The 16,171-nt window shown below is 38.4% G+C and overlaps 1 protein-coding gene across 1 annotated transcript in view; it reads right to left on the bottom strand.

Annotated features, from left to right (window-relative positions):
• The window catches only part of MGAT4C (MGAT4 family member C), a 323,932-nt gene extending 311,075 nt beyond the window's left edge, over positions 1-12,857 (bottom strand). The window contains exons 1-2 of the mRNA XM_079991837.1: positions 12,840-12,857; positions 10,623-10,831 (exon numbers count right to left, since the gene is read on the bottom strand). The gene's annotated coding sequence lies outside the window, so the exon portion shown is untranslated. The remainder of the gene's footprint in view (positions 1-10,622; positions 10,832-12,839) is intronic.
• Between the last annotated feature and the right edge of the window lie 3,314 nt (positions 12,858-16,171).

The following is a 16,171-nucleotide window of genomic DNA, read 5'->3' as shown; positions in this document are numbered from 1 at the left end:
GCTACAGCATTTGTCAAACTGCTTTAGTTAAAGTTATATCAACCTTAACAACTTACAGAGGCATCTTATTTTTAGATATCCTACATGAAACCATCTTCTTAAGTATTTTGACCTCTTTATATTTGTATGTGGGTGAGTGGATTTGTGTCTCAGTGTGCCTAAAATAGCTTCTCAGGTGTGAGATCCTGTTATTTTCTCTGTTTCCTTAACTTTATTTTTCAGTTTCTAAAAAGACATAATAAGCAATCTCCATATCCCTCCACCCCCCACCCCCCAGGAACTTTCCATGCATATACAATGTAAGTAATGCAGTCAAACATTAAGGAAGTTTGTATGATAGTTTAGAGCTGATTATATTGGCAACTTTTCATCTTAACAGATAGTTACAGAGGAGAGGCAGACTGAAGGCAGTGTGAGCAGTTCTACTGCACTCGGCACTGAGCCTAGGGCATGGGTAGGCAAACTAAGGCCCAGGGGGCCAGATCCAGCCCAATCACCTTCTAAATCTAGTCCACGGACGGTCCAGGAATCAATGTGTTTTTACATGAGTAGAATGTGTCCTTTTATTTAAAATGCATCTCTGGGTTATTTGTGGGGCATAGGAATTTGTTCATTTCCCCCAAAAAAATATAGTCCAGCCCCCCACAAGGTCTGAGGGGCAGTGGATCGGCCCCCCGCTGAAAAAGTTTGCTGACCCATGGCCTAGGGGCATGCTGCGGGGCGTCACAACTATGATGTCATGAATTTGGCGGAACAGAAGGTGAGAGATGAGGGCTGCTGATTTTGGCCTCACACTGAGCGCTGCTGAAATTTGAAAGACCAAAGTTCTCCCCTGCCCAGCCATCGGTAGCTGGTGTACTGAATAAGCATGTGCCATCCAGTTTCAAAATTATTTTTGGTCTTTCTGTTCCTTGGTGCTCATTGAGCTCCTGTTATTGACCACATCTTTTGTTCTGCAGTTCTTCCTCAAGACAACCTTTTCAGGTGCTTAAGCTTGCATTCTACTTCACGAAAACATTTTACATGGAAAATATATACAAATATGTCTCCTTTGCAGATAAGTATTTTCTGTTACCTACAATTCAGCAATGTTCTTCAGCAAACATTAACATGCTATGCGGAAGGAGGTTTTTTGTTGTTGGTTGTATCTATAAATACTGATAACCTTTGTTCACCTCTACATTTTAATTAAAGAGCCATACTATTTGTGAGATTGGAAACACTAAACCCTTTTGAATGTATTGGAATGGCTGGTTCTAATTGTTCTCTTATCAGTTATTTAACTGGCACAGATTTTGATGCATATATAAAGACTGTAAATCGGTGGTGAGATTTCAGCTACTTTATTATTAATTTTATTAATCTCCTTCTGCATGGGTCTCAGGACAATTTAGTTTAAAAATAGGGTTATAATAGTTTTTAAATGGTTTTAAACAGCACCCCCCCAACAGCTGTGTTTTTTAAAAACAATATAACGTCAATACATAAAACAGAGAACATTTCATCCCACTGGAAAAGCTTGTCCAAACAAAATTCCAGAAACAAATGAGAAGTGCAAATAGTGGGTGCCTGTTGTATCACAATAAGAATGCTGTTCCACAGAACAAGGACAGCTTTACTCCAAACTATCATGAAATGGACTTCTGATATTTCAGGGACAAACCCTCTTGCAGAATACAAGATATATTCTGTATAGGTTAATTATGGAAGGGTAGGCAAAACTAATTTGTGCATTTTTATTTTTATTTTAAAAAAATAATAATATGCATTTATTGCTTCTATTTTTATCAAATTTTCTTGTTGGCTTTAGTAGCCATTTGAAAATAAAATAAAATCCTAGTCCTGTTAGAATTGAGAATGCGAATCTATCAATCAAATAGTTATTATTTGTGGCCAATGACCATTGTGATGTACGTATAAAAATCCAGACAACCCAATCAAAGAGTAAATTAAACACATAAATTTCCAGAACTGCAAGTCTTCAGAATTTAAAATGGCATGGAACTGAGGAAGGAAGGGTGGACTTGAGTCAGCTGGGGCTGTTTCTGGAGGATGTGCATTTTTTTGCTCTCTCACGGGTAGTATAAGCACAAGCCAAAGGGTGAAAACCAAATGACTGAGGTTCTGGCACTGAGATCTGCAGGTCCAAAAAGGAGAAGAACTACATAACTGACTCTCTTTCTTATTTGTTTCCAGAAGGGTAGCTGTAGCTGTCTCTTGCAGCAGAAACAAGGAATGTGTCTTGTGGCACATTAACGACGAACAAGCTTTTTTATTGTGGCATATGCTTTCATGAACTCAAGCCCATTTAATCAGATGCATTTTTTCATGCTGCCCAACATGAAGTGACACTGTAATATAAAAGGGTGTGCCTTGGCAGAGCCTCTGAAGCTAACAATTTATTGATTTGTTTCTTTGGAAGAATATTTATGCACTGCCAACATAAGAAAGCCATGGCTATGTGCAGTAAAATAAATAAACCACCATAATTTAATAAAATCATTAAAAATGGAACAAATTGTCAATGCTGAATTAAACTGAGGTGTTTTATATATATATATATAAAACACTTGGTGAAACAAAAACATTTTCAGCACGCAACAAAAGGTTTTAGTGTTCAGTACATACTGTAATATTAATAATGGATTTGTGGTGTTGCTTTTGAAAAGATTTAAGGTGCATTTGTTTCTAAGACCAAATCCCAAGTAGTGCTGGACTTCATCGCCTTCTCTCTAAATCTAAACAGAGAAGAATTGATTCTTCTATTGTTTCTCCAACACTCTGCTTCTAGATTAACATTCCTGTCAGTAATTGCTTTCCAGTATTTGATTCAAACACTGCAGGGTTGACAGTGGCTACAGATCAAGTTGCTACAAGCTCACCTGAGATATCAAAACCTACATCTGAATCAGATCATGAAGCTACACATCCACCTGAGCCATCTAAATCAGCTCTGACAAACCCAGTTTCTAATGGGGCAGATGGGAGCATTTCAGCTGTTCTTTGGTAGTTGGGACTGTTTTGGGCAAGGGCGGTACAGCTCAATGGTAGAGCATCTTCTTCACATGCAGAGGGTCCCAGGATCAATCCCTCACATCTCCAAGTAGGGCTGGGAATGTTCTGCAGCTGAAACCATGGAGAGCTACTGCCAGTCAGTGTAGACCAGTGTTGGCCAAACTTGGGTCTCCAGCTGTTTTTGGACTACAACTCCCATCATCCCTAGCTAACAGGACCAGTGGTCAGGGATAATGGGAATCGTAGTCCTCAAACAGCTGGAAACCCAAGTTTGCCCATGCTTGGTGTAGACAATACTGACCTGGAAGGACCAATGGTCTGACACTTGAAGAAAGATAGATTACCTCCAGAATAGCATCCCCAATGGCTATAAGACAAGTAATCCAATGTGGAACACCTGAGTTGCAGAACTGACCTAGATCTTTTACTGAGTTGCAGAACTGACCTAGATCTTTTACTACAAGATACTAGACACCAGGCTTTTCAGCAAAGCTAAAGGCAGTACAGTAGTTCTTGGGGGTGGTCCAAATCATTGAAAAATACAGCAATGGAGTTAAAGACAGTTGTGTTAGCCAGTTGTCTTACCTCTTGAATCTTCACAGGAGCGCAATTAATGTCAGGTATGGCAGTTCGAAAGCACCTCCGGGTGCAAGTAGCAAGTCCATCCCCCATAACCAGGTCACTGCACGTTGCATCTCCAAACCGCAAAGCACTTAAATCTAGTGACATGACTGCCTTCACTCAGGAGCTTAGCTAATACTTTTCTCTAGTAATTTATTATTAATTTCTGTTTTCATTGCTCCCCTCCCCCCAAAAAAAACCACATACTTTTGGGGGGCAATCCTTAACACACCTAAAGGAGACCAAATATCATGTCACTTTATTATGGGGTGTATTTTATCTTATTTATTTATAAAATTTATAAACTGCAAGCACTCTCCAAGCATTGTGCAGATAAAATAAGAGACAAAACATGATTAAAATTCAGTTTAAAACATACATAAAATCATCATTGTTAAAAAGAAGAATAGACACACACATATATTTGAGCAAACGTGTTTAGGATTGAACTGCACAGCTTTTTTCTTCTTCTAATTTTGGCCAATATACCTTTGGGTGTCCTAGGAAACATATGCTACATATCTCCAGTGATTACCATATTGTTACAGAAAGGTCACTCAAATCCATTTCTTAAGGCCACTGCAGATATTTCCCTTTTGTGCTTGGTTTCATAGTATCTTCTTGACCTTCTTTTAATACCTGTTTTAAGCTTCTAAAATGCAGCACTGAGATGTGTATTTATGCAGTAATGCTCTCATGTGGAAAATTAAAGGAGCTAGATGTGGTATGTACTGTCTGATAAATGTATCATTCTAAAGAATTTTTGTACCCCTTCCTTATCTGTTAGAGCAGATGTGACAGCAACTGTTGGATCAACCTTAGTCTGTTGTTTATTTACCCAAATGGCTATCATTTTCCTTTATTCAGTTTCAGCAATGCTATCCTGGCTTTCTGAAGCCTTCAGTTATGTTGCTCACTTGTGAATTTCTAGATTAAGATGCCATCTATGAAAACCTGGATGTCTTCTCCCTTGGTAGCAGTAATGTTCTTTGAAAAATCTGCAGTGTAAATCATAACCAAATGTGGGCTTTTTAAACACACACATAGACCACTATGTCCTACACAGATAGCACCTTGGGGAGAACTCCAAGGTAGCATCAAGTGCACAAAAAATAGTAATAATACTAGATCACAGTGAATTCTCCCAATAGAAGTATCTTCCTTTGTTTAATTAGTGGTGAAGACTAGGGATGGACAAATCTGTCAATTTCAGATTTTCTCAGTTTCTTATTTTCCAATCCTAAATTCAGTTCATTTCATTTCCATATCATTTAAGTTCTCGCAAATGTTTGTTAGTATTTTAGCATCTGTTTCTTCTGATGTGAATTTATTTGCAAGAAATTTTTGCCTAACAATATGCATTCTGAGAGCAACTTTCCTTAATATAATGAATTTTTGTCTGCTATCTTCCCTAGTAGGAGTTCCTTTTGCATACAATTGCACTTTTGTAGATATATTTTGGCTGGAGAACTGCTTTGCAAAATTCAGAAAAGTGTGAATTTTGAAAGATTGCTTTGTTTCAGTTTACATATTGTTTTCAAAAGTGCAGATTAGGTTTGTGTTGACATACAAACTGAGCCAAATTTCTCCTCCTCTTCTTATGAGAACATAAATGTAGTTTAGACCCTATCCCTCAATTTCTACTAAAAACCATACGCACTCTATTGGCCTGCTACTCTTTCAATATATATTTTTAAATAATATTTTTGAGAACCACAATTATTTACATGTATCAAACAGAAATACCAGTAAACAAATAAAACGCTGGACTGAAGGAAAGGCCCAGCAGCTAAGAACGGCATGACAGCAAAAGTTTCATAGCATTATTTCTTGATCTGCTGTTTCTATTATTATTAAGCACAGAGAGCCTCTTATAATTTCTTTTTTTTTAATGCAAAAGCCATAGTTCTAGATATGTGATGTGGAGTAGCTAGGTTCTATTACCTCTGTTGTATATTCTGTAGGCAGCTTCCTTAACAACATCAGAGAATAAACTCCCTTTTGGTTTGTTCTGCCCTCTAGCATATACAATTTATTTTAATGAGACCCAGAGCATGGCAGGTTCTCCATCTTAGCACTGCCACTATTTGCTCAGGCACTATTGCCAATGCAATTATTTCTTGTTTGTTGTTGACTTTTATATCTAGCTCACAAATCACCCTTGTGAGTTGAGGTCACCATTGTAAGCCCCTTCATTTTATTTGATTACCTTCCATTTCTCCCCCCCCCTTTTTTTTTAGTCTCTCTATCATACAAACAGGGACCACATTGACTCAAGAACCAATAGCCATTTCCCCCAATTTGATAGTCCAGTTATGTGCTGCTTCAGTGTATGCAGATTGCAGGATCTTCTTCTACCAAGCTGTTATTCTGTCCCTTTCTTTTTATGCTTTGACTATTCCATTCTAGCTACAGAATGAGGCCATGCACCTTAAAAAGTGTGACTTGCTTTGTGATTCCAAATCTGATTGCTGCAACAACTTCTACATCTTCCAGCATTTTTCCAACATTACAACTCTGTAAAGGGAGGAAATGCCCATCTCTATAAGCCTTTTTCTAGCTTTAGATACTAATATACACTGATATCCAGGTGATAATTTTCAAGCTAAGGGGACAAGTCATACCCACCAACTAGGATCAGGAATGGGTGGAAGCAGAGACAGCTAAGATCAGGGTATAGAAGCTGTATGGAGAAAAGAGCCAGGGTGGATTTGAAGAAGGAAGTTACGTTTTAGCAACTTGCTGACAAACACCTTTGGGAAAATATTCTCCAGACATATCTATACATAATGCATGGTAGTGGGATAATTCATTGGCACCAAATGATATGGCAGTTTAATTTATTTCTGCAAATGACTGTGCAGTTCAAATGTTGGACGGTATGAAAGTTTCACTGATTTCTGCAATGGGTCTGTAAGATGCAAGCTGTATTAGGTAAGTAATTATTCACAAAGGCAATATGTGGAAATTTGTAATTATTTAATATGCATTATGATATGAATTTTATACATGGTTTTTGATTTTGTGTCTGTTCTTCCATCTTGCTGTGGTGCTTCTCCCCTGCCCCCCCCCACATTGTCCATTTTAGGTTTGCTATAGGTCATTCTAGTCAACAGCAGATCTAAAGCAGATCATTTCGATTTAAGTCTGCTGAGTTCCACCAAAGTCAAGCTCAAACACCATGAGTCAATTGCTCCACCCAGTTTTGGATATGGGGTGTGAAGTGGGGCAAGGGGCTACTTGATGGTTATTCTGCAAGTGCTGGAATAGTTCTGAGAAAGTGCTTCATGCATTCAAAAGTATCCTTTGCTGAAGGAAGGCTTTTTTAAAAAAGAGTAAATACTTTGTGTACCAGCTTTTTGGGGTTTCCAATTCATTGCATATCTAGTGACCATTTGGGCTGGAAAGACTGTAATCTGCTACTTACAAAACACTTCCATATCGTGCCTTATCATGCTCCCTATTTTGTATTTTTAATAAATAATAATAAAAATATTTTTAATAAATATTTTTTTTAAAAAATAATAATCCAGAAGCAGCTTAGAGACCAATTAAGTTTGTTCTGGGTATAAGCTTTTGTGTGCATGCACACTTCTACAGATACTTCAGATACTTCAGGTATCTGAAGAAGTGTGCATGCACATGAAAGCTTATACCCAGAACAAACTTAGTTGAACTCTAAGGTGCTAATGGACAATGTTTTAATGTTTTATTTTGACTGCATTAGACCAATATGGCTACCTACCTGAATCTTGTATCTTTAAACAAATGATTATAATAAAAGTAATAGTGACTGGTATGGGCAAGCTATTTTGCCTCTTTCATTTTCCCATTAGTCTCCCAAATAGCGGTTGATATTCAACGCTAACTATATTCCAAGTCTTGTGACCTTTTTCTTAAACAAAACAAAACTCCATTGGTTCTGGAGTATGATTCTGTTGGGTATCACTTATTAAATTTAACACTGGTTTAAATTTTATAAAGGAAATATATCGGTTTATGAAGATATGCATGTAATATTGCACAGACTTACTACAGACAACTGAATCGAAGACACGAAAGCAGCAGTGCATCCTTAAAAATGAATCACTTTTATCATCATATATTTCCTTTATGTCTTTCACCTCAATAATTTGTTATGAAGGCAAAACACTACTGTAGCATCAGAATAAAAATGGAAATATTTCCAAAAGTTTTTAACAAAAATCCCAAGAGTCAATATACAATGAAAATTATTCAATGCCTGAAAGTAAGGAATCCACACTTTTGATGTTCATAGCCATGATTCTTTTGAGAATCTTGGTTACTTAATAGTAAATAAAGAGGATAATTACAAAGAGAGTTCTGATTATAATATTCAAATCCTTGCTTGGTATAAGCAGCTGGCATCTGATAATGGAATTATTTGCCTACATATTCATATTTAATTATAAGGAATGATAAGAAAAGTCACTGTGATAGAAAAACAGATATATACTACCATGAAAATTTTGTTTCCCTTGAGAAGGAAGGGTTTCAAAGTTTGGAGATTCTAGAGAATGAACCTTGACCCCAGCTACGTGTTTGACCATCACTGACATATGGCATCTCCCCAAGCATTATTATCTGTACTTTACAAATAAAATCATACTATGACAGAAGTGGCACATCTGTGATCTGAAAACCACCACAGATTTCACTTGAGGTTTCATGGAGTCAAGACCAAAAACAAAATAAAAACATCTTTATATCCTGAATCCAAATAACATCAGTAGAAGTAGGATGTAAATCAAACACTGAATGGGACATGTGTTACACCTTTCACACAACTGCACCACCTCAGGATGCATGTCATATTTGACAGTATCCACAGCTTAACATCTCCTAGGGAATCTTATCCCTGATACATTCCTTCTGAGTCAGTATTGTCCACTCTGATGGGTAACAAACAACTCTCCAGGGTCTTAGACAAGGTTTGACACATCATCTGCTCTTTTTAACTGAGAGTACAAGGAATTGGACCTGACTTTCACATGCCAGACCAGAGATACTTTACACTATGAAAGCATTTTCAAAGAAAAGTAATCACCTGCTTGTATTTTGAGAAAGTTCAAACTTTTCAGAGTTAGTTGAGTACGGCCATGCTAGTGTAGGAGGTGAGTTGAGGACAACCTGTCAGATCAGATTTTCTGAAATACTCCAAATGCCAAACCTTCAAGAAGTGCCTTATAAATCAATAAGAAGTTCAATTTTTTAAAATGTTGTTAAATATTTTGAAAAAGAAGACATGCCTCTCACAAAAGATACAAAAGGAAAAGTTGAGTGATGTTTCCTAAAGACAGGAACCTCTAAGATGAGTTAGTCAACCTCATTTTGCCACAATTCCCCCAATCACAGTGGAAGGGGACATGTTTTGGAGAAGGAGTAGATAAGCTGTGGATCACTAGATGCCAATGTACTACAACTCCCATCATCCTTGACCATTGGCCAAGCAAGTTATCTGGTGCTGATGGGATCTGGAGTCCAACAACACCTGTAGGGCCACAGGCTAGCACCCCAGCTCCCAATTTAGAAGTCATAGCACCTGAGGGGAAATCAGTTCCCTTTATCTCTACTTCACGTCTCTTTTCCATCTAAAGTCTCTAGTTGTAAAAGAAGTTTCAAAAGTATGACATGCCAAAGCCCAGCACATGATCTTCCTTATCATAATTACTTCTGAAATGTTAAATATTCACCAAAGGAAGATGATTTAAGATGTCCACTTAATGCTTCTGGCTCTTCCATCTTCTCTGTTATTATTCTTACGCCTGACAAACGTGATTTGCCATGTCTTTCCCATGAACTGACAATATCAGTTCTATAAACAAATTAGACAGCAGAGCTAACATGTGTCAACTTGTAGCTAGTCGATTCATCCACCAGCGGTGTCAGAAACTCCAGATATGACCTATTTAGTCATATATTTTAAGAGGCATGCCAGCAATGTGTTGGAAGAAAAGGAGCTTTAGTATGATGTGTAAGCATGAAATATCATGCTGAAAAACAGAAAAAGGACATCTGTGCATCATTTCAACTATCAGGTTTCCCTCCCGGGTTCCTTTCCTACATCTCCTTAGAATATATGTGTCTCACTGCTGACACACACACGCTGAAGCCAGCAATGTTACATCAAGAATAATTTCATGATACACCAATCTCAGACTGAATGCAATTGCTGTCATTTCCAGCAAGCAGAACCTTGAAACAGTTTGAATGCTGACTTCTCTGCAACACAGTAAAATGATCCCTATTTCTTTTCTTTTTTTTAAAAAAGGGGGGGATCTACCCAAAGCACCACATGCTTAAAAGTCTTCTTAAGTCACACAGAACTTTGTTATTACTATTTTTTTACTACTCCTGTAGATTTTTAATGCATTCATGTCCTTGGCTGCATAATAAACTTTTATCGGGATGCTTCTGAAATTAGGAAGGCAAACGCCAGTCACGTTTATCATAGTTGATGTCTTGATATTAAATGCCTTGTAATACCTCAGAACATACTGAACCACTGAAAATAATTCATGTACTTGCAAAACTTTTCCGAGCTTCTCGGAAGCATTCTACCATTTTGTTCAACTCACCAGTATCAACAGTCATAGATGGGTATCTGCTTCCCCCAAAAAATGTTTTGTCAGTCTCAGTGCTATGATTCATTGTAGAAAAAATATCAGGGCAGCCAATGTGAACTTATACTAATACAGCTTGCAGGTGTGTGTGTGTGTGTGTGTGTGTGTGTGTGTGTGTGTGTGTTTGCTGACAGAGCATTTTATGGTACGGTAGGAGATACAGACCAATAGTAAGCAGTTCAGAGTATTTTACCTGCAACCATGCTGCAATAAAGTGCCATCATCATTCAATCAATAGAGGTTACTTACTTAACATTAGCTTGAACATATTTGGATTGCCAGCCTATTAGATCATTTTCTGATAAACAGCATAGTTAATGAATGGAGAGAGTAACTACCTACCTTCAGGAAGAACCTGCCCAATAACAATAATCCATCAAGAAAACTGACAATATCCTCTGATCTATTGCCTGAAAAGCAGGGACTTGATGGAGAGTTTCATTCCTTCTGCTCAGTACTCCAGGAGAAAATCAGTGCAATTTGAATATTTCTCAGGCTGTGACACCTCTCCAAGATTCCTGGTTGCGTTCTGTTTCCCAGAGGACGGCAGCCTGGTGTTCCAGTGTGCATACAGCAGTGAAGATAAATAGAAAAAGGCTTGAGATAAATTAGGGATGGCTAAGTTAAAATTGTCTCTGCTCCTGACTCTCTCATCTGCAGTCTGAAAGTCTGTTTTGCTGTGAAAAAGCTAGATGGCAGGCTGCCTCAGCGAGTTCTTCTTAAGCTACAGAGAGCATTTCAATGAAGAATTTTTTTTCCCATTATCTAAGCTAATGTGACTGAAGCTAAGTCTAGTTTTTAAAAAGTGTCTGCTGGCATGAAATTCATTTTACTGTTGCTTTCTTTCAAGATACAGGTCAGAAAACATGTTATTGGGCTATATATTTCTATCTAAATAGAGCACTTCAACTTTTCAAGGTACAGAAATGGTATCTAGGATCTTTTTACAGCTTTGTTCAATAGCTTAAAACGTAGTCAATTTCCACTTTTGCACCTGAGTGTGTCTTTCATGCTCTTCAGTCTTTTAACCTAAGCTTTATTTCCCGCCACACAAGCACACTTTACAATGTCTCTACAAATATAAGAATACAGAAATTAGGGTAATGGCTCATTATAGAACACTTATTTAGGTGGAGGGGGAGGGGCAGAGGCTTGTTACGCTTTCGAAACAAAAACAAAGAAATCCCAGCCACATGTACAAAGAAATAAGCATTACTGATAATCTGCCATTATTTTTTACATGAAGCATTGATACCTAAAATTGCTCCTGTGGCCTGAGGGGAAGGTTGGGTGGCAGTCTTGAGAGCTAACCAGGAACCCAGGCAGCTGGTTGGGAATTTCCAGTCCTGGGGCATGGATGTCCAGATCCAATAGCTCCTCAGGGTCACTGGTGATGTGGAGATTCTCAGGTCCAGTGTCCAGTTCAGGCTGAATCCTGACATGCAGATACATATTCCCATTACAGACAGTTGGCTTCCATGAGGTGGAAGCAGTAAATAATGACTGAGGGGGCAGAGCTATTGTATTCAGCCCCAATTCCTCCTCATGTGCTAATTCACTTTTAATAAAGCTTGACAAGGACTTTAGTGATGAAATATATGTGCATGCTTAATGTTTAATAAGTCACTTTCATGTCCTACCTTAGGCTGCATAAACACCATATATTTAAAGTATTCCCCTAACAATCCTGCAAACTGTAGTTTACCCCTCACAGTGATATAATTTCTAGCACCCATGCCAATCTACCTGTTCCCAGGATTCTTTGGGAAGGTGCTTTATATGTGCTTTAAATGCAGTGCTTTTTTTATTTAAAAAAGTTTAGGGGTACTCTCATTTTCACATAAGAACATCACCATTTCATAGTTCAAATCAGGAAAAGTAAATACAGCAAATGGACAAAAGGCCACCATCGGGGGTAGCAATGGAACTGATGACTCACTGTGCTAGAGAAGAAGCTAAAAGTTTCTTCTCCCATTAGGTTCACAAAATGTTTAGGAGCATGTGTAACCCTGCGTCCCACCCCAGAAAAAAAAACCCACACTGTTTAAATGTATGGTTATATGTAGCCTCACATCTCTGGGTATCCCCCGCTCTCAGTCTCTCATTGTCTGACTGTCTCAGTCATCCATGTTTTAGCTGCGTAGTAGCTGGAATAAAAGCCATTGTGCTGTTGAAAGCGTGGTGTTTCAGCCTTGCATTATTCAGGCCTAGTCGCTTGAGGGCCTGCAAGTCATTAGGGCTAAACAAAATGAAGTTCAGTTATGCTCTCTCAACAATACATAATAAAATATATATGGAATGGCTGAATTAATCTTCACTATGGAAGCAAAGCCTCTCCTTGTGGGGGTTTTCTCTATCTCTTTACTTATTCACAGCATTTCACCCATTAGCAAAAAAAAAAAGCAAAAAAAACAAAAAACAAAAGTTCTCTGAGCAGCTCAGAAATAGTTTTCATGGAACCGACATAACTGATAAGAATAATGACTTCAGTCAAGTCAAGTGTAAGTACTTTGAACTCTACACATTTCAAATATAAAAATAAATCTGAATGGTCCTTACATTTCAAAGATCAGCACTGGAAGGTAGATAGGCATCTTCAGTTCTTTGCATCGTGATGCTGAAACATTAAGTAAAGATAAAGGTCAGCAGGGGAAAGTTTCGCTCAATTAATATTTCTATTTCCTTCTAATGCCTGAAGGGCTCTCCAACTTCCAACCATCAACAAAGATACAGGGGGCCATGCATGAAGTACTGTTGTTATGTAACATCTATTCATTTCCCCATAGACCAAACATGCAAGGAAGATTAACAGTATAGTCCTTATAGGGGTTTACCTGGAAACACCATAGACATTTACCAGACCCCTCTCGCTCTCCAGGCTTCAGCGAAAGCCTGCATTCGCTCCATAGGACGCACACACATTTCCCCTTCATTTTTTGATGGGAAAAAGTGCGTCCTATAGGGCAAAAAATACGGTAAGTCCTTCTGAATTCAGTGGGGCTGATGTCCCAAGTATGGTACCTGTGTTCAAGACTGCAGCCTTAATCTTGGCTGTATGCTTTCTCCCTTCCATTTAAGTTTAGTCCTAATAATAGCACCCATTTTTGCTTTCTTAAAAAAACAACAACAGCTCAATGTAAACGAAATGTTTAGCTGACCAATATAATCCTGGCTTCTTCCATTTAATTGTATTTTGCTGCATCTTATTTTTTGATGTTTTGTCATGATTTTGATTTGCTGAATGATGTGTAAAGATCAGAACAGCAAGGTAAAAACATTAATAATAACAATAATAATTTCATCTATGACAATGGCATATCTAGACAAATAGAGATGGAGGACATTTTAAATTCAACTGTGCAAGAATCAGTGATGTAGATAAAGAATCATTCAGTGGCTCTTTATTTTTTAGTGTACAGTGGTACCTCGGGTTACATACGCTTCAGGTTACAGACTCCGCTAACCCAGAAATATTGCCTCGGGTTAAGAACTTTGCTTCAAGATGAGAACAGAAATCATACTCCGGCGGCGCAGCAGCAGTGGGAGGCCCCATTAGCTAAAGTGGTCCTCAGGTTAAGAACAGTTTCAGGTTAAGAACAGATCTCCAGAACGAATTAAGTTCTTAACCTGAGGTACCACTGTATTCTGCTTTTCTTTGTAAAAATTCAAATTACAAATTAGCTTACAATTAAAACCTGGATCTACACTACACCTTAAACCTGGCTCTATACTTCAAAGGGGCCACCTTGTGACTGCTTCTGCATTGTAATCCACCCTGAATTCATGTATAGCAAAGGATCCTAACAAAATGGATGATAGTGAAACCATCAATGAAATTCCAGTTTCATAAATCTCCCCCCTTCAGTTTTCATAGAAATGCATTTTGTCACTAAATACAATTGAATGTTCAGTGCACTCTTTTAAGGACAACTACTCATTCTAATCATCATCATCATCATCATCATCATCAGTTCAGGTGAAAGAGCTTCAATGTACAGCTAAGAATCCCCCCTCCTGGAAAAAAATGACCTGCATTTGCATTTATTGTGCCCTCTTTCAGCTATTTTCATTGAAGGAAAAGATCACACACAGACACAATGCACGCGAGAGGTACGTGCATGCCAAATGCACAGAGAGATGTGAATTGGGGTGACAGTATGGGAAACAGAATTGGCTTTGTACTCTTCAATGCTCCTCCTACAAAATGACAATATTTGATTCCCTCCCACTTGCAGTTTTCATGCCCAACACTGTCATTACAGCTAAATAAATACACTGCAGCATTTAACAGCAATCTGGTCCAACAGTAAATTGCTACCTAGTACATTACTAATATTTTCATAGAATAAGATAAAAAGCACAGAATAGTGTTGCCTTAGAACTTTGTGCTGAAGAATTGTGGGTGGGAAACTGTATTTTGTGACAACGCCTGTGGAAATTTAGGGCTCATTCCCAACCCCTGACCAGCACTCATGGAAGCCACACTAGAAGGTGGGGTAGCAGGAGGGAAAATGCCCTTCTGCTATGTCATGTGATGGCAGCAAAGCTCACACAGGATCCAAAAGAACCTGTGCTGACCTGCCCGCACCTCTCTCCTGAAATGCCCTGTTTCATGGGTTTCTGCCCATTTGTTACTGGCAAGGAATGCCACTGGCAGTAGCTTCCACCTTTCTGCCACTTGGAGAGGTGCAATGGGACATTCCTCACCAGTAGGATGTCCTCAGTATTTGATGGTAGAGCTTGCTCCCCTACCAGTGGAGGTCAAAGACCTCTTGCTTCATCCAAAAAGCTGATCAGGGATTTGGGTTGCTCCATCAGAGAATTTAGCTGTGATCGACAGTGGATTTGATGGACATTGGGAATGCAACCAGGAAAGGGGGGAGGGAAATTTGGAATCCAAAGGGTGTTAAATTATATTTTATTCTTTTTTTAATTCTTTTATGTTAATCTGTATCTTATATTAAAGAGCGGAACTCGTGGAAGGGAACAGGTCGATTTTAGGGGATGGGAAAATATTTTTTAAATTGGGTTAATGATAATAATTTTAAAATTTGGGGTAAGAATTTGTTGAATCTATTTGAAAGAATTGGAATACAAGAGGGGGTGGGGAGGGGGAAGTCCTGGAAAGATGATATTGAAAATAAGGCCTTAAATTTGGATGTTTTTCTTTTTTTGTTATATTTGAAAATCTTTAATAAATATTAGATTAAGAGAATTTAGCTGTGATCTGCTGAAGATGTCCAATATACACAGATTCTACCATGTAAAATGGGAACGTGTTTGGATGGAAGACTGGCATGATGCTAATTTAGAGCAGTAAAAGAGAACATCTATAAAGTGACATGAATTTTACTCATATTGATCCAAAGAAGCACTCCAACATATAATTAGCAGAGTAAAAAACTGAAACATTTTGCAGGATTCCCAAAAATAGAGCAAGGGCAATTGTATTTCATCCAGCAGAGTTACTACTGCTACTGAAGGTAAATGGGCATAATGGTCATAAATCCAACATATTCAGGATTGGTGCTGTCCATAAGAAATCCAGTTGCAACAGACTTAACTTAAACTTAAAAAGGTAAAGGTAAAGGACCCCTGACCGTTAAGTCCAGTCGCGGACGACTTGGGGGTTGCGGCGCTCATCTTGCTTTACAGGCCGAGGGAGCCGGCGTTTGTCCACAGACAGTTTTTCCGGGTCACGTGGCCAGCATGACTAAGCCGCTTCTGGCGCAACAGAACACCGAAACAAGAGCAGCGCATGGAAACGCTGTTTACCTTCCCGCTGGAGCGGTACCTATTTATCTACTTGAACTTGGGGGGGGGGATTATGTGCTTTCGAACTGCTAGGTTGGCAGGAAGGAGCACATTGTAACTTAAGGTTTTAGTCTTAT

Source organism: Podarcis cretensis, assembly GCF_951804945.1.
Source record: "Podarcis cretensis genome assembly, chromosome: 10".
NCBI lineage: Eukaryota > Metazoa > Chordata > Lepidosauria > Squamata > Lacertidae > Podarcis > Podarcis cretensis.
This window is presented reverse-complemented; position numbering and strand designations above follow the sequence as displayed.